The sequence below is a fragment of the Typopeltis vanoorti genome, chromosome 3 (assembly GCF_054136105.1).
Source record: "Typopeltis vanoorti isolate ZY-2024b chromosome 3, IOZ_Tvanoo_1.0, whole genome shotgun sequence".
In the NCBI taxonomy this organism is placed as follows: domain Eukaryota; kingdom Metazoa; phylum Arthropoda; class Arachnida; order Uropygi; family Thelyphonidae; genus Typopeltis; species Typopeltis vanoorti.
In genome coordinates, this window is record NC_143551.1 from 58,883,055 (window position 1) to 58,899,527 (window position 16,473).

Here is a 16,473-nt window from a genome sequence, read left to right on the forward strand (position 1 = left end):
GACTTTCGTGCATTTTGAAAATGTGTGCGTAATCTTCTGTATTACAGCACTATTATTTATTTACGTCATAAATAATGCATTATTTAGTGTGATAAAAAAAAAATGTGTTTTTATTATACTCGTGGCCAACCAAAAAATTACCAAACTAAAAAAGTGACCTTGACATTTCCATGTGAATACCATAACCTCCTACAGTCAAGTGACATCGTTGAGTATTCGATAAGAAACTGGAATTATCATTATGTGAACATAAAATGAAAGGACAAAGGACAGAGATATATTTCGTTAAATTTAGTGGGTAAACCACACGCTATCATCTAATGAGTAAAATCTCGTCATATTCGTACCTTGGTTAGTTTCTAAACCAAACTTTGGATCACTAAATATATCATATCGCATTGATATGATGACTATGTTTAACCAGGAGGATACTTCAACTTTAAAGAGAAAGGAGTGCTTGAGATTGTAGAAGAAGACGGATAAATATTAGTAGGTTTTCTAAAATTTCTCATTTTATTGAAATAATTTATTTTGATTTTTCACAAATAACGTTTATTTCAAAAGTTTTGAATAAAAACCAATTGTTATGTTCGTGTAACGCCTTTTAATCACCAATGTATGTGTATGTGTGTGTGGGGAGGGGGGGGTCACAGCCTCAGTCGGCAACAGCCATGACATTTAATTGAAAATACATGGGCTTGATGCTAAGACGCTTTAAAACCATTATAAAAGTATGAAGTATGAAGAACCATTATAAAAGCCAAGTTGAAGTGAATTATCTTAACTCAGAAGGGCTTCCCCCCCCCCCCAGTAAAACAGGCAGACCTTCCTTAACTTACATAATACACTGGCTGTCTCAAAGTCTTAATTGTTTTAGTGTAATTCCGAAGAAGCCAATCCAATTTCCAACTCAATCGCTAACGATGATACCCCGTTAAGTGGATAGACCTGGTTTGAATCCCACCTAAGACACGGAAGATCTCTATAGGGACGTTTCAACTGAAGGTAAGTCAACTGTTTCCATAAGGAACTGTCAAGGTTTTTCATTTCACAAGACCGATAAACCAGCCAAAGAATATGCACAGTTGATTGGCAGACAAGATTAGATGCAACAGACAGCATTAAGTCCATTTTATAAATATACTAGAGGGCTCCTCCCCCCTGACGCCTACAGCACCCAATCCCCCAGTGTTCCGGTCTGGTAAACCGGTTCTCCTTGATTCTGATTACTCGAATTTTGAAGACTCGACACTCAGGGTAGCCCCTGAGTCTCAAAACGTTTCAAATAACTTGACAAAAATGTTACACAAAAACGTTACAGCCTACATTTGTTTCAAGCCGACATCACATTCGTTTCCAATTTCAGCTTATCATTTATAGTATAGAATTCATTTATAGTATAATATATGGATTTCTTTTGTTATTTTGTTATAAAAAATTCACAACAGTTTTTCGCTTTGATTTCTTGAGGAAGGGAAATATACGAATTGGTTAAGAGATGGAAAGCTAACGTGCTAGCAATAAACAAACAATTGCAGTTAAACATTATATTCAGATGAAAACAACTCGATACATTTTTGACATTTGTTTTTCATAACAACTGCATCAAATCTACGTGTTTAAACTGTGCAACGTCAGCTATTCGTGTTTTGCGTTATTTTAGAGAGCACGTATATGAGAGCAAAGGGTATTTGAGATATCCTGGATATGAAACAGATTTCAGGCTGCATGTTGTGCTATTGCAGGACCACGCCGAAATAAATAAGACTATGAGTAGTAGTATGTTGATTCAGGAACGCATGTAACCGCATATTTATTTTTGTAGAAAAAACAACATTCCCTTACTTCTTATATGTATAAATTTCCTAATTTGCAATTATTAGAACTTAAAAATAATGTTTGGACAGTTTAGCCCTGTTATTTACATAACGCAAAGATAGTAAACATTCTGGTAAATATAGTTGGTCAGTCATTAGCGATTCTATTAGTGCTGTTATTCTGTTTAAACAGTGGTGTAGCTAGAGCGTTTGCCACCCGGGGCGATCCCTGAGTTTGCCGCCCCTCTCAATACACATCAAAAATACTACAAAAAGTCAAAACGACGTATAAGGAAATAAATTAAAACATTGTGTTTATTTTTGAAGTAAAACTTTAATTTCAACATTCTAAAATGCTATTTTTCTTGCTTTTCTGTTGGCAAAATCTCGATGACATTGGAAAGTCTATTTCATAGTAATGTAGGTAATTCTTAATCAATTTTATTTAGAAAAACTCCTCTCATAACTAGCAGCACTTACAGCAACTGTGAGGAAAATTCGCAGATATTTCAATATTTTGAACTGAGTTCTCGAGACTGTGTTTTAGAATTAACTGCAAAAATTCAAAAAAGGTTCAAAGTTCCGCCCGGGGAAGACCCCCTCCCCTCCCCTAGCTAGGTCTCTGTGTTTAAGTGTACATTATTCAAAATTATTTGTATAATTTTACTGCAAATCGTCTTCCTTGAAACATTTGAAAGTCATTCACAGTTCATTAAATTGCACGTGGTTTGTAGATTGTAGCAAGCAGCTCATTACAAGGTACACATCGTGTGACATTTAAATACATACAGACAGTTTATGGCATTCACTACATACGCATGTCAAAGCCTCTGTTTAAAACTTCGATGCATTGTTGGTCTACCTTTGGCAATGACTACGAGCATTGGTATTCTCCTACAGCCTTACTGAATGCTGAATGCTGATAAATGGGCACATGCATTTTGGCTGATTCCTCCACCAAAAGTGCAGTCAATGCTTGTACTAAAATTGGGCACTTTAGTCTCGCCAACGTTCATGGTCTTCCCCAAATTGACCGTAAGTTCAATGTAAGGCTCTTACATAAATATTTTTTTATTTATTCGTGTGGGGGTTCCCCTTGTTCCTCGACCGTCCCTTAGGACTGGTTGAGCCCCTCCTAGTGAGGGATTAAGTATGTATTTTATGAGTGTAGATCCGTGTGTGTGTTCACGAGACAAGTTTGCCTGTTCTGAGAGAGACGAAAACCCCGAATTTCCGGGTGAAAAAACCCTCTACCATCGTATGAGACCAGCTCGGGAATCGAACCCAGGTCTTTCCAACCAAAGGGCTTCGTCTATACCGACTGAGCTACGGAGGCTCAACATAAATAAATAATACAATAATAAAATCTTAGTAGCTATCCTATATAAGTATGTGATATGAAGTGTGTATAGTCGAACTGGTCTCATAGACTTCGGTTTCGGCCAGTAAACAACCTGAATCGAATCGAATTTCGAGCCTTGTTTGGGGCAATATGGGATAGAAGAAGCAGCAGTCCTGTCACGGAAACTGTGGCTGTGGAGTTCAGTATAAAACTTTTATGACACAAATCTCTACAGCTGATCACCTGGTGAAGAGAACCCACTGATGCACACAGAAATAAATACACAAGCCTTACCATCATTGTTCGATATATTTCCGTCAGTTGATGTAGCCTCCAGATGATTATTTCTTTAGTTTCTTTTTCCAGTAATGTGTCTATCTTGGGATGATCTAAATATGCTGAAATACGGACAAATCGGTCAGAAGAACACACGCAAATTAAAGACAAAAATATCATTTGAGGTGAGACAGTTAATAGCGTTATGTGTAGTTGTAGTGGAGATGGTGGATTGTGTGCAGTAGAGTGGAATATCCTCCTTCCATGCGTTCTTGGACTCTTGGAGGTGAGAAGTAATAGTAATATGCTGAAACGGTCATTCTTTGCCTTTATATGCTGCTTAGCTTGTCACTGAAAACTGGCTAAGATTCGCATAATGTTTGCAATAATGTATGAGTATATAGGGTATAGAGGGGAGAGGGTGAAAAGTAGGTTAGCTAACATAACCTTCTTATTGGACATAACCATAATGTCCAACTCATGAGCTTTTATGTACTAGCTTCAAACCCACATCTTCCTGCAGCTCAATAAGCTCTGTCTCTATTGAAGTAACATTCGCGGTAAAAGGTGTGACACCAATCACAAAAGGATTCACAAGAAATTCAAAACATGGCTTTAACTTTTTTTTTTAGTAATGCGCTTGCGCAGCTCAGTGGATGCTTCGTTTGCATACCACGGCACTTGACCGCACGAAGGAAGAGAATCTTAAAACTCCTTGATTTGATATTCTCTCTGTATAGTTAATCTTTTCAATCGTTCTATAACACCACATTTCCAATGCATTAATTCGTTCCATATCTCTCTTTCTGAGTGTCCATGACTCACTTCCATAACTAGCAATACTCCAAACTGTTGCTTTCTTGAATAGTGGAAAGTTAAACCATGGTGGAAAGTTAAACTGTTGTTTAACTTTCCACTGTTCCAATTCTAACACCTATTTTAGTGTTCTTGTTATTAAAATTCTCTTCATTTCCATAAATGCCGATTTAGCTTTAGCCTATTCTATTTCTAATGTCCAACTCTGAAGTTCCTTTCTCTGAGATCCAGCTACCTAAATATTGAAATCTTTCCACTTCTTCTAAAATCTTTCTTCCACATCTTATCTTTACATTATCTCATATTTTTCTGCCCATTACCATTATCTTGGTCTTCTTTGTGTTAATCCTTTAGTTCGTACTCTTTACAAGAGTTTTCAATTCTTTGAACAATTTGTTGTAATCCATTTTCACTTCCTGCCATCACCACTACATCATACGCATATCTTAAGCTATTATAGATTCTTCCATTTATTTTTATTCCTTCTTCTACATCCTCAAGTGCCTCTCTAAACATCTGTTCACTATAAAGGTTAAACAATAATGGTGATAACTTGCATCCTTGTCTAACTCCTCTCTCCGCCGGGAATTCTCCTATTTCCTCTCCATTTACACATACTGACGCTGTTTGTGACCAATATAATATCTTTAAAATTTCCAAGTTATAAGAGTCAATATCGATATTTTCTAGAATATCAAAAAGCCTTTTATGTTTCACTGTATCAAATATCAAATGCCTTTTCAAAATCTAGAAATCCCAAAAAACAACTTTCCACCATGGTTTAGTGTTTTCTCCCCAATAATTTTTAGACAAGTTATAGCCTCTCTAGTTCGTCTGTTGGTTCGGAATCCAAACTGTTCCTCATTCATTTCTTTTTATATTTTATTCTTAATTCTCTCGAAAATTATTTGTGCCAAACTTTTTGCTGTGTGAGTTATGACTTATCGTTCTAAAATTGTTACAGTCTAAAACTCCCGTCTTTTTGGAATGACTACGCAAATAAAATAGAATAGTTTAAAAAATATAAAAAAATACTGATAGAAAATTAAGTGCCAAACATTCCTGAGACCTAAAAATTTTTCAGCAGCGTGCAAAGTTGAGTTATAAGACGTGACAGCAAAGCTTTTTCCTCAAGTCCCTTACTTTGGTTATTTAAAAGTTATTACTACCAAGTGGTATAACTCAACTCTGCACACTGATAAAAATTTTCGAAATCCTTCCACATGCATGATGAGTAAATTGATTTAAATATTTTTCTTGTCTTTTTTTCAAAGTGATATTTTATTAATTTGAACTCAGCATGAGTACATCATTACCGAGACCTAGAGCTTTCCTCTGAATTGTCTGTAAAATTGTCATGACACTTCAATATTTTTGAATAATTCAGTGCATGCTGGATTAATGTGTATGCTAAAGCATTATCAGTTATTAAATTCATGGAAATAGTAGCAAAGTTCCCCCTGATAGATAAACTTCATAACCAACTTCCATTTCAGTAGGTTCCACCAATATTTTTCAATAATATTATAATAAATTTAACTGATATTTTTAATAGATATTCGACTTTTTTATTTGAATGCTCTTGGATTTAAATCCCATCAAAAATGAAAAAAATTTTCTAACCCTTGCTAGGAAGGCTGATCAAATTTGTCCTAGAGAAGAGATTCAACCCTACCCTCTAGGAATCTATGGATTTTCTTCCGCAAAAAAAGTTCATTAGAAAAGCAGTGAGGTTTTCGGTTAATTATACAACTGAAGGCCATAGTCTAGATATTGTGTAAATCCTTGTGTACTAAAATTACTATAATTGCAAATTCCATCAAGAAGATACCACATAAAAAAATTAAATAAAATAAAAATAAATAAATAATAATAACTTATTTGTCTGCCAAGTTGACAGAGTGAATAACAAATCAGCTCTCTAACAGACTAACTTCGAATCTCGTAGTGGATATAAATATTTTTGCCAGTGTCTTTATGTGGGAGACGAATTTCATCGTTGGGGGTGAGTCCATTGCCCGCTTATTTCAGGCTTGAAGTGGCTTAAAAAAGTTCCTTGTTTGGTGTGTAGAGCTGGTTTCAGGATTGCGTAAAAATTATTATTATTATTATTATTATTATTATTATTATTATTATTATTATTATTATTATTATTATTATTATTATTATTATTATTATTATTATTATTATTATTATTAAGAGAGACCTCCAGGGAGTCAGAGGCTCATCGAGGGAGGCCACATACTACACACACCAGTTATCATACTTATTCTTGAATTCATTCACACTGCTTGCACTCACAACATTCAATGGCAATCCATTCCAATCACGCACCACCCTCTGAGAGAAAAATCTAGCCCTTACACCCTTTTTGGCAGCCTTCAATCTCAGCTTCCAAGGATGCCATCGGATCCTTTCCCCACCCTCCATAAATTGAAAAATCCTGTTTGACTCTTTCAGCAGTTTGTAAGTCTCAATCATATCACCCCTCTTTCTCCTAGTGCTTACAAATCTACATATCTACAAATTCTCAACCTGTCTTCATAATCAGTATTCCATAATCCTGATATCATTTTTAACACTTGCCTTTGTACTCTCTATGTAAATACATATACATATAAATTATATGTATGTGTGTATATAAAATACACATATACATATAATGTAAAAATATCCTTAGCCCGGCCATAGTAATTATGCACTATAAATTTACAACGTTTCATTGGTGGAAGTCACATTTAAAAAATAAAAATGAAAAATGTACTCAAAAATAACATGCCACATACGTTTATTTCACCTTTACCGATGTCATATGATGTTTTATGCTTCTTTATTTTTGCTTTCTAGAAACCAGTAAACCCTTATATATGAAATTCTAACTTAACTAGAAAAGTAGGAAAAAACAATTGTTCTACTTCTCTCAATGATTTCTCTGTGTCTAGTGTGGATCATTCTGTTAACGTTTGCAAACATGAATCATACCATGATCGATGTTAGATTTTCCAGTACTGTTACGCTGAATTATGAGTAGATGGGAATGTGTGGTGCATTACGTTTTTGAACAGCTGAAAAAGAAAGTTTGTTTCCGATTTCAAAATCTTCATCTCTTTGTAAATCCTGTGCCCATAGACTGTACTAATGTTCCGCTAGCTTTATACTACTACTAATAATAATAATAATACCTTTTTTTAATCGATAACATTTTTTTATTATCATAAAGAATATTTACGATATATACAATTAAAACATATTATTACATTTTCTACTCAGTACTAAAACAACATAACAATAACAATAATACTCTTATTGACCTTTGAGTATAGATGCACTTTTTTTTTTAGCACCGTGATACAAAGATTTCATTGTTAGTACTTCGTTTTTGTTACGTTTAGTTTAGTCAAACAATCGGTAAAATTAATATATACAATTATTATTAATAGTATTAATAACCATTATTAAATAGTTATTCAATCTTCGTAATTCATATGTATTATTACAATTTATACGTTGCACATTTGTTCAAACAAATACTTGTTATAGTCATATTGATATTTAAAAGCCATCATCTTTATCATCATCTTGCTTGCATTGTATGGTTCATTATATAACAAGGATATAGTTATTACATTCGTTCTTTATTACACGGATTAAGGTGCAATTCTAGAAGCATTCTTTTTTTTTCTTTCCTTCTTTATTTATTTTATTTTTTTATTTTATAACTATACTTTTCATAGAGAGATTATTATTATCATTCAGGATATTTGCAGTTATACGGTTAACACATTGACGTCTGGTCGAGGAACTTAATGTTAAGTTGACTGTTGACTTCTATGGCAAGATGGACATCAATCCCTTGGATTTTTATCCCGTAATCGGTATTTTTTAATTGTTTAAAGAAAGAAAGTTTTGAGCACTTGGATCGCCCTAATTAGGGCTGTGCTGTGTAAAATTATTTCAATCTGTGATCAGAGTTGCCTTTGTGTTTCCATCTGTCTTTTTCATCGTAATCTGATGATTCACGAATGAGTTGGTTGGGATGGAGTGATGCCTGAGCAAAGTACTTGGCTGCTATCTGGAAGAGGAACGTAGGTATGTCTGGCAGGTTTCAGTCTTGGTGGAGGAGAGTGTTCCTTACAAACCATGGGACATCGAAGATCATTCGGAGGCATTTATTTTGGATTACTTGTAATATTTTGATGTTGTTAGGGGAGGTGTGGCTCCACGCTGGTGATCCGTAAGTTAATGTGGGGCTGACGATTGCTTTGTATATTCTTAGTTTGTTTTCTGGACTGAATTTGCTTCTTCGGTTGAGTAGAGGGTAGAGTTGAGTTATTGCTGAGTTAGCTTTGTTACAGGCTTAAGAGATGTGGGAGTTGAAGTTGAGGCGGTTATCTAGTTTGATTCCCAGGTATTTTACTTCTTTTTGCCATGGGATATCCGTATCGAACATTGTGACTGCTCCGTGGTGGTTTGCTTTCTTCCTTGTAAAGAGTATGGCCGTGCTCTTATCTGCATTGACGTTTATTCTCCATTTTGAAACCATTTTTCAAGATTTGTTACATTTTGCAGTCGTTGCGTGGCTAGGTGTGGTGTGATTGATCTGGCTAGTATCGCCATGTCATCTGCATAAAAAGCCATGATGGTTGATGGAGTGTTTAGGATGTCTGAGATGTAAATATTGAAGAGTAGTGGCGACAGAAGTGAGCCTTGTGGGACACCTGCAGTGATACTTCTTGCAGAGGATCTGAGGCCAGGCAGTTTCACTTGAAATTTTCGGTCTTTCAGATAAGAGTCTATGATTTGGATGAGGTTTAGTGAGTATTTTGCAGTTATTAGTTTGTAGATGAGGCGTTTGTGCCACACTTTATCGAAGGCTTTCGCCACGTCCAGGAAGATTGCACCTATATGTTGTTTCCAATTGAATCCGGTAGTTATGTATTCTATAAGTCTGTGAACCTGTTGAGTTGTGCAGTGACCTGTGCAAAAACCAAATTGTTCTTTTGGGATTAGGTCTAGATTGTCCGTTTCGTTTTGTAGGCAATTTAGTATTACTTTTTCTGCGATTTTCCCCAGGCCTGACAAGAGGCTGATAGGTCTGTAATTCTGGGGGAACTGAGGTGCTTTCCCCGGTTTGTGGATGAGGATTATATCTGCCTGCTTCCAGCGAGTGGGGAAGTAGTTTAGTCTTAGCATCACGTTGATGATAGCCACTAGATGCATTATTGTTTTGTGAGGGAGTGCTTTTATAATTTTATTTGAAATCTGATCAGGACCTGGTGCTTTTCTGTTGTTGAGGTTCTTGATGATTTGTTATATTTCCTTTGGCGTAGTATAGCTTGCGTTGTCCCGGCTGATGGGATGACGAAGTGCACAGCGTACTTGCCTGTGGATTTTTTCGATGAAGCTCAAGTCCGCATGAGTGTAGTTTGGTTGAAATTGCAGCTCCTGGGAGTCTGCAATGGCTTCTGCTTTCTCATCATCTCGGTAGACTATGCCTCTTTCTCCATGGATTGGATGTATGTTGGGGCAGTCGCTGCGAAGGGCTTTAGTCATTTTCCATAATGAGTTGTCTTCGGTGTTTAGGGAGCTTAGTTTCCTTTCCCATAGCTGGTTCTTATGGTCTTTGATCGCATATCGGACTAGGTTTATCACCCTGTTTAACTCTTGTTTATCCTGGGGAGATAGAGGTGCATGGTAGCGACGTCTGATCTTGTTTTTGTTGCGAATAAGCTTTGGAATCTCTTGTGGAAGCAGGTTAGCTTGAGCGGGAGCGGTAACGGTGGAGGCTGTCGCAAGGCCAGTTTGGATTGTGCTTTCCAGTTTATTGATTGCTGTGTCTACTTCTTTGGGTGAGGAGATGGTTGGGATAGGGGCTGTGAGGTTGCAGAGAGTTACGTTGAGCTTTTAAAAATTTGTGCACGACTGGTTGGGGATGATTTCTGTTTCCCCATCTAGGCTAAGCAGAACCGGGTTATGGTCGGAACTGAGATCATTAACAACCTGTAACTGCAATTGGTATGAGGTGTTCCTGAAGATGGCTATATCCAGCACATCAGGTTTGCCCAGCGGTCCGTAGTGTGTTGGTTCGGCAGGACCTGCTATGGCGATGTTTCTTGTCATAGCAAACTTGTGTAGGCTCCTCCCATTGTTGTTGGAGCTTCTACTATTCCACGCTGGATGTTTAGCGTTTAGGTCTCCTGCCATTATTGTTACTTCATTTGTGTTGAGGAGCTGGGAGAGATCCGCGGCTAGTAGTGGTTTGCTTGGAGGGTTGTAAACAGAATGTGGTTTTATTCTACCTGTATTGTTGGTGTGTATCTCAATTCCAGTTTCTTCCAGGTTTGTGGTCGTTGTTTTCTTGATCTCATTGTATCTTTTTTTTTTTTTTTTTTTTGTGAAGATAGCTGTGCCACCCCCTCTGGCGTTGAGCCTATCATTCTTGAGTAGTGTGTAGCATCTTAGTTTGGGGTTATGACATGGCCGGAAGAGAGTCTTGTTGATTAAAAGGATGTCCACTCTATAACGCGCAGCAAATTCTTCCAATTAGGAGATTATTGTTTAGCCCATTAGTATTCCAGAATGCGATCTGTATGGAATTTATTGTGATGGTCGAATTATCCATTAATGATTGAGAATATGACTTGGGTATTTTTAAGAAATCTGTTTGTATCACCCTGGTTTGGATTTGATTTGCTAAAATCTGTTAGCATTTCTCCTGAAATGGCGGCAAACATCGCGGCGGAGTTTTGACTGCTTGGTATAGTTTCTGCCGATTTGGTGTGTGAGGAAACCACTGAGGTGTACGATCTATTATCTGGTGTAGGGGGGATGTAGCATGCTTCTGAGTTGATGGGACTCCTGTTTCTCTAGCTTTAGAGATTAGATGGATGGGATGAGTAACCTTTGTAGTTCGCCGGGTGCGGCCCACCGCAATTTGTGCATTTAGCGGGAGTAGTGGGTGGTTTAAAACATGCATGAGAGGGATGATTGCCTCCACATTTAACGCACTTGTACTCTTCTGCGCATGCCCATATTTCTGGCAGCGGTGGCATTGACCCGCAGATGTTTTCCTTCTGAGAGGCACTGTCTTAATTACTAGGTTGCAAACAATTTTTAGGTCATATATTTCTCTCTGGTCTTTACTAATTTCCTAAAACCAGAGGCATGGGACGTTTGTCTGCACGGTACATGCGCGAGATTTTTATAGGTTCTAAGCCTTGTGACTTGATATCAGCGGCTATCTCCTCTGATGTTATTGGATGACGTCAAATTCCTTTCTAATATCATTATTTTATTCTAATGTCTGTACGCATGCGCGCGCGCGCGCGCACACACACACACACACACACACACACACACACACACACACACACACACACACACACACACACACACACACACACACACACACACACACACACACACACACACACACACACCGAGCTCAACAAATGAGCTCGCCCGTTGAGAGAGGATTCGGCAGCTAGCTCGTAGCTACAGACTGAATAAAATAGAACTTTTTTTTTAATTTAATAAAAATTAACTTTCTAAACAAAATATTTTTAATTTTAAGAAAATGCAAATTAATATGCGTACTATAAAGGACATTCTGGTAACAAAAATTAATGTAACAAATTATATTTTCCAAAAAAGTTCAATGTTGTTTTTACTATTTTTTTCTATTATTATTCATTCAATTGTCCTTCTGGGAATGGCTCTCACGAAAGGAAAGCTCCAACCACGATACAACGCTACTAATTCCTTTATTATTATTATTATTATTATTATTATTATTATTATTATTATTATTATTATTATTATTATTATTATTATTATTATTATTTGGTGTTTAATGTGTGTAATATATATATTACACATATATATTACACACATTATTATTACACATATTATTACACACATACACTATATATATATATATAGTGTATGTGTGTGTGTTTCACATAATGCAAAACATCTCCTTTTGGACGTGTATATTGCTGTGTGTATTATAGGAAGGGTCACTATCCAGGCTCATTTCGCTATTACTGTGGTCTCATCGGCAGGATCCACATCCAGAAAGATGCCAAGGTTAAAAAAGAGTTTCATTGCTTCAGATGTCATGTAATATTTTCATAACCAAAATTAGATTTAATAGTTCAGTGGTAAGTTACTTACGGCCACTTACAATTGTTCTGGTTTAAGAAAGAATTGAAAATATTTACTTTTATTTTAATTTAAAATGAATTATTTTAACTCTCACTACGCGACAAAGCTAATATGTGTAGAGAAAGCGAGATTTTTTTCCGGCTTATAATATGGGCGCGCGCGCGTGTGTGTGTGTGTGTGTGTGTGTGTGTGTGTGCGTGCGTGAGAGTGAGAGAGAGAGAGAGTGAGAAAGAGAGCAATCGTATTGGTCTTTGTTTTATTATTAATGGCACTTCTTATTTGTGTTATTTAGCAAACTATTCAGTCATAGCCTTTTGTCCAAAAATTAATAATAATAATAATATTAATAATAATAATAATAATAATAATATTATTATTATTATTATTATTATTATTATTATTATTATTATTATTATTATTATTATTATTATTATTATTATTATTATTATTGTCACCACATGCCGAGAAATCTTATCCCAATTTACCTCCGACTTTATTTTCCACTGTAAAATAATAAGGTTGTGTATATTGTGCCAACTACTTCACACTTTTGCATTTAAGAATGACATATGAAAGGTCACTTTTGGTGTTAAAGTGTGGAATATGGGGACTAATTGGTCGCTGAGTTATATATTTGGTATAAGTGGACAGCGGCCAGAAAAGTTTGGGAAATACTGACTTAAGGAATCACCATTACTAGCAAACTTGTTAAAATATCGAATTAAGGGCCGTACTTATGCACAGGCGCATGAAGCTCTAGCTGGGGGTTCAAAAAGTAGGACCCCAAACAATAAAGGAGGACCCTGGAGCATTCTAGCGCCTCGGAGCCCCCGCCTCGAGAAAAGTGTAAGTACGGCCCTTGTCTCATTAAATATTTTAAAACGATGACAATTTAGGTCATTTGCATATGTTCTTACACATGTGACAAGAATGTCTGACAACAGACACTGGGCAAAGAAAACAACAGAATGGATACAAAGAACTGTTATAGGAAACCAGGTAGACCGGCGACATTTTGACCGATCTTGTGCATTTCTCCACCATAAATGTCCATAATATCTTTTTGATGATATAAAAAAAAAAGATATTATGGATAGAGAGGCATTTGTTCAGCAGTGGACTGAAGAAAGCTGTTGTTCTTGATGATGATGTTCGCAAAAGACAATAATTACGCGAAATACAGCATTAGAAGAAGATAACGATGAAAATACTTTGGATAAATGATGGAATATGGAAACGAACGAGATTGATTAAATTAAGGAAACGTCACTTAATAAGGTGCGACTGTGTATTTTATTTGAAATAATCGTCGTCTGGAGGCTGTCAGTTTTCTCGGTTGACAATCCTATGATGACATAAAAACTGATGATGAACTGATGATATGATGAGACTGACTGAAACAGATTTACTCAAAAACTTTAACTGAAAAAAAAAAAAAAAAAGCAGTTCAGAACAATATGGAACTAGCACAACTTGTGACTCTATTGATTGTATTTTTCATATTTACACTACTTTTGCTTTTCCCGTTTCTATGGATGTTCATATGCAACAGTAATAGAGAAATATTCTGCAGGTCATGAAATAAGATTTCTTTATCATACTTGTTTGAAAAATCCAATTTGCTTCACACATAGTTTTTAAATGGAATATGCTTTCTGTGCTATCACTGAATTTTTGAGTAACAAAAGCCTCACACCCTTAATGGTTTTCAGAGGAACACAAACCTGTTATTACAAACGGATTTTTTTTTTTTTCACAATGTGCAAACGGCTTATTTCTTTCTCTCTATAACAAAATGGATTTAAAGAAAAAGATATGGACGCAAGGAATAATTAGTTAATACTGATCAAAATCCTGACTAGTAGGGATGATTTATGCCGCGGCCTCTTTATATGCTTATATTCATAGTGAACATTTTCTAAGCCATTTAAAACTTCTGAATAAAATTTCCATTTCATTTTTCATTTGCAGAAGTTTTAAACAAGCTTTTCGTACCTTGCAAGAAAAGAAAAAGAAATAAAAAGCAGATGATGCCTAGGAAATCTTTTAAAACAACATCGACCGGAATATGTATACTACGATGATTGGCAATACTTTCCATTCTGTTTAAACATTAGAGAGAGAGAGAGAGAGAGAGAGAGAGAATTACCTAAAATTTATAACAAATTATTATAATATTAATAAATAAATAAAAGAACCGAGAGTATTGCAGTCACTGCGCACACACTGATTCAAGTATACGTTTTCAAATGATTGATTCCTTAAACTTAAACTGGTAATACAGCTTACACTTATGTTTAAAATTAAATACATATTGAGATTCAAATTTAAATACAAAATGAACATTGATATCAGCTTTCTTTAACCAGGATCGCTTGTAGTTTGAATGCAACAGACTCACAGAGATCGCTCACCAGATCAATAATGTTATCTTTCTCCTGTTGCTACGGGTACTACGATCTGGCAGCAGACAGCCTGACATAAACACGTTAACTGCTTTTGAATATACCAATGACTGTCTAGCAGCAGCCTTCGGTGACTGACCGTGCTGATTCCGGCAGTATGAGTCATCTTTATACAGCATTTTGTGCCTTAAACGGTCGATTTTTTGCAAAATTTCATATGTAGGTCACAAAACCATATGTGTAAAAGAAACTATATTATATATTAGTACATTTCTGAAAGTATCGTTTACTCAACATATTATTTAAATTAAGTTGTTTCAAATGAGGCGCTTTTAGCAAATATATGTATAATACATATATATTATACTATATATGTACTATATATTATACTATATATGTACTATATATTATACTATATATGTACTATATATAGATAGCATCAATGATAAACTGAAATGTTTCATCTCTATTGTGTTTGTTTGTGTCGCATGTTGTATTGTTATTTAAATCTGATTTCAAATGACCATGACCTAGTACTACTGTGATGCTCGACCTCGTTACTTGTGAAGGCTATTTTGAAAATTTACTTTAACAAAAAAGAGTGGGGTTTATCCGTCACAGAATCTAATGTCATAACATTATCGCTTATGTTTTGTATATATGGTCACAGAAAATGGTAAAAATAAATCTGTGATCTATCAAAATACATTGGTATTTTGATAGATCTTAAAGATATATCAAAATACCAATGTTTTTGCAAAATATAGTTTATTGACATATGAAACTAATTAATTGGCTTATTATTATTATTATGCAATCTGCATATTACGATAAAGTGACTTTGTTTTTTTTTTTTAGTGAGTTCGGAGACGGGGTCAATATATTTATATGTTGCACTTTTTTTTTTATTACAAAATCTTTATTTTTACATTGTTAATTTACAAAAAACAAAATTTTATGCCACTTGACTAGATGCATCAATTAACATAAAATGGAATATTTTCTTGAGGAATGTATATTCTTAAATATATATTGAATCACGACTTAGTGCCACTTTTCCGCTGAATACCAAAATAAGAAAATATTTGTTTTAACAGCTATAATTACTCCTACTGGCAAATGTAATTATAATCCGGAAGGTAACATACATAACGGGGGGGGGGAGGAAATCTGCAACAAAACAGGGGATTAAAATAGCCCGAGACAAAAGCCTTGTTTTGGGGATTGTCCCTGAAAATCAGAGACGAATGGTCACCTTAATATACGATGACATTACTAGTGTCAAATAATCCTTCAAATATTTTTCTGAAATCGTTTGTTTTTTTGAGACATTCATCTGTGAAAAATGTCATATCACCGAAATATGAGAAGGCAAAAAATCACCTGCATAAAGTTTGGACTATGAATATAATAAAATATTGTAATGTTTACTCATAAGAATAGCCAACAGTGCTCCCAAACATTTTGCCATATAGTAGATAAAAATCTTCAACTTATAGGCTGAAGTATAAAGAATTGTATATTTCCATGAATTACAAGCTGAAGTATAAAGAATTTGTATGTTTTCCTTAATATAAAATTCAAGGAAAATATACACATCGCTGCCATTTACTTGCTAGAAAAAAAAAAAAAAAAAAAGAGAAAGAAAACA

General features: G+C 35.2%; 1 protein-coding gene across 1 annotated transcript in view; it reads left to right on the forward strand.

Annotated features, from left to right (window-relative positions):
- Window positions 1–369: 369 nt before the first annotated feature.
- LOC150108180 (uncharacterized) overlaps window positions 370–16,473 on the forward strand; it is a 122,800-nt gene continuing 106,696 nt past the window's right edge. Inside the window, exon 1 of the mRNA XM_090415636.1 lies at window positions 370–489. The gene's annotated coding sequence lies outside the window, so the exon portion shown is untranslated. The remainder of the gene's footprint in view (window positions 490–16,473) is intronic.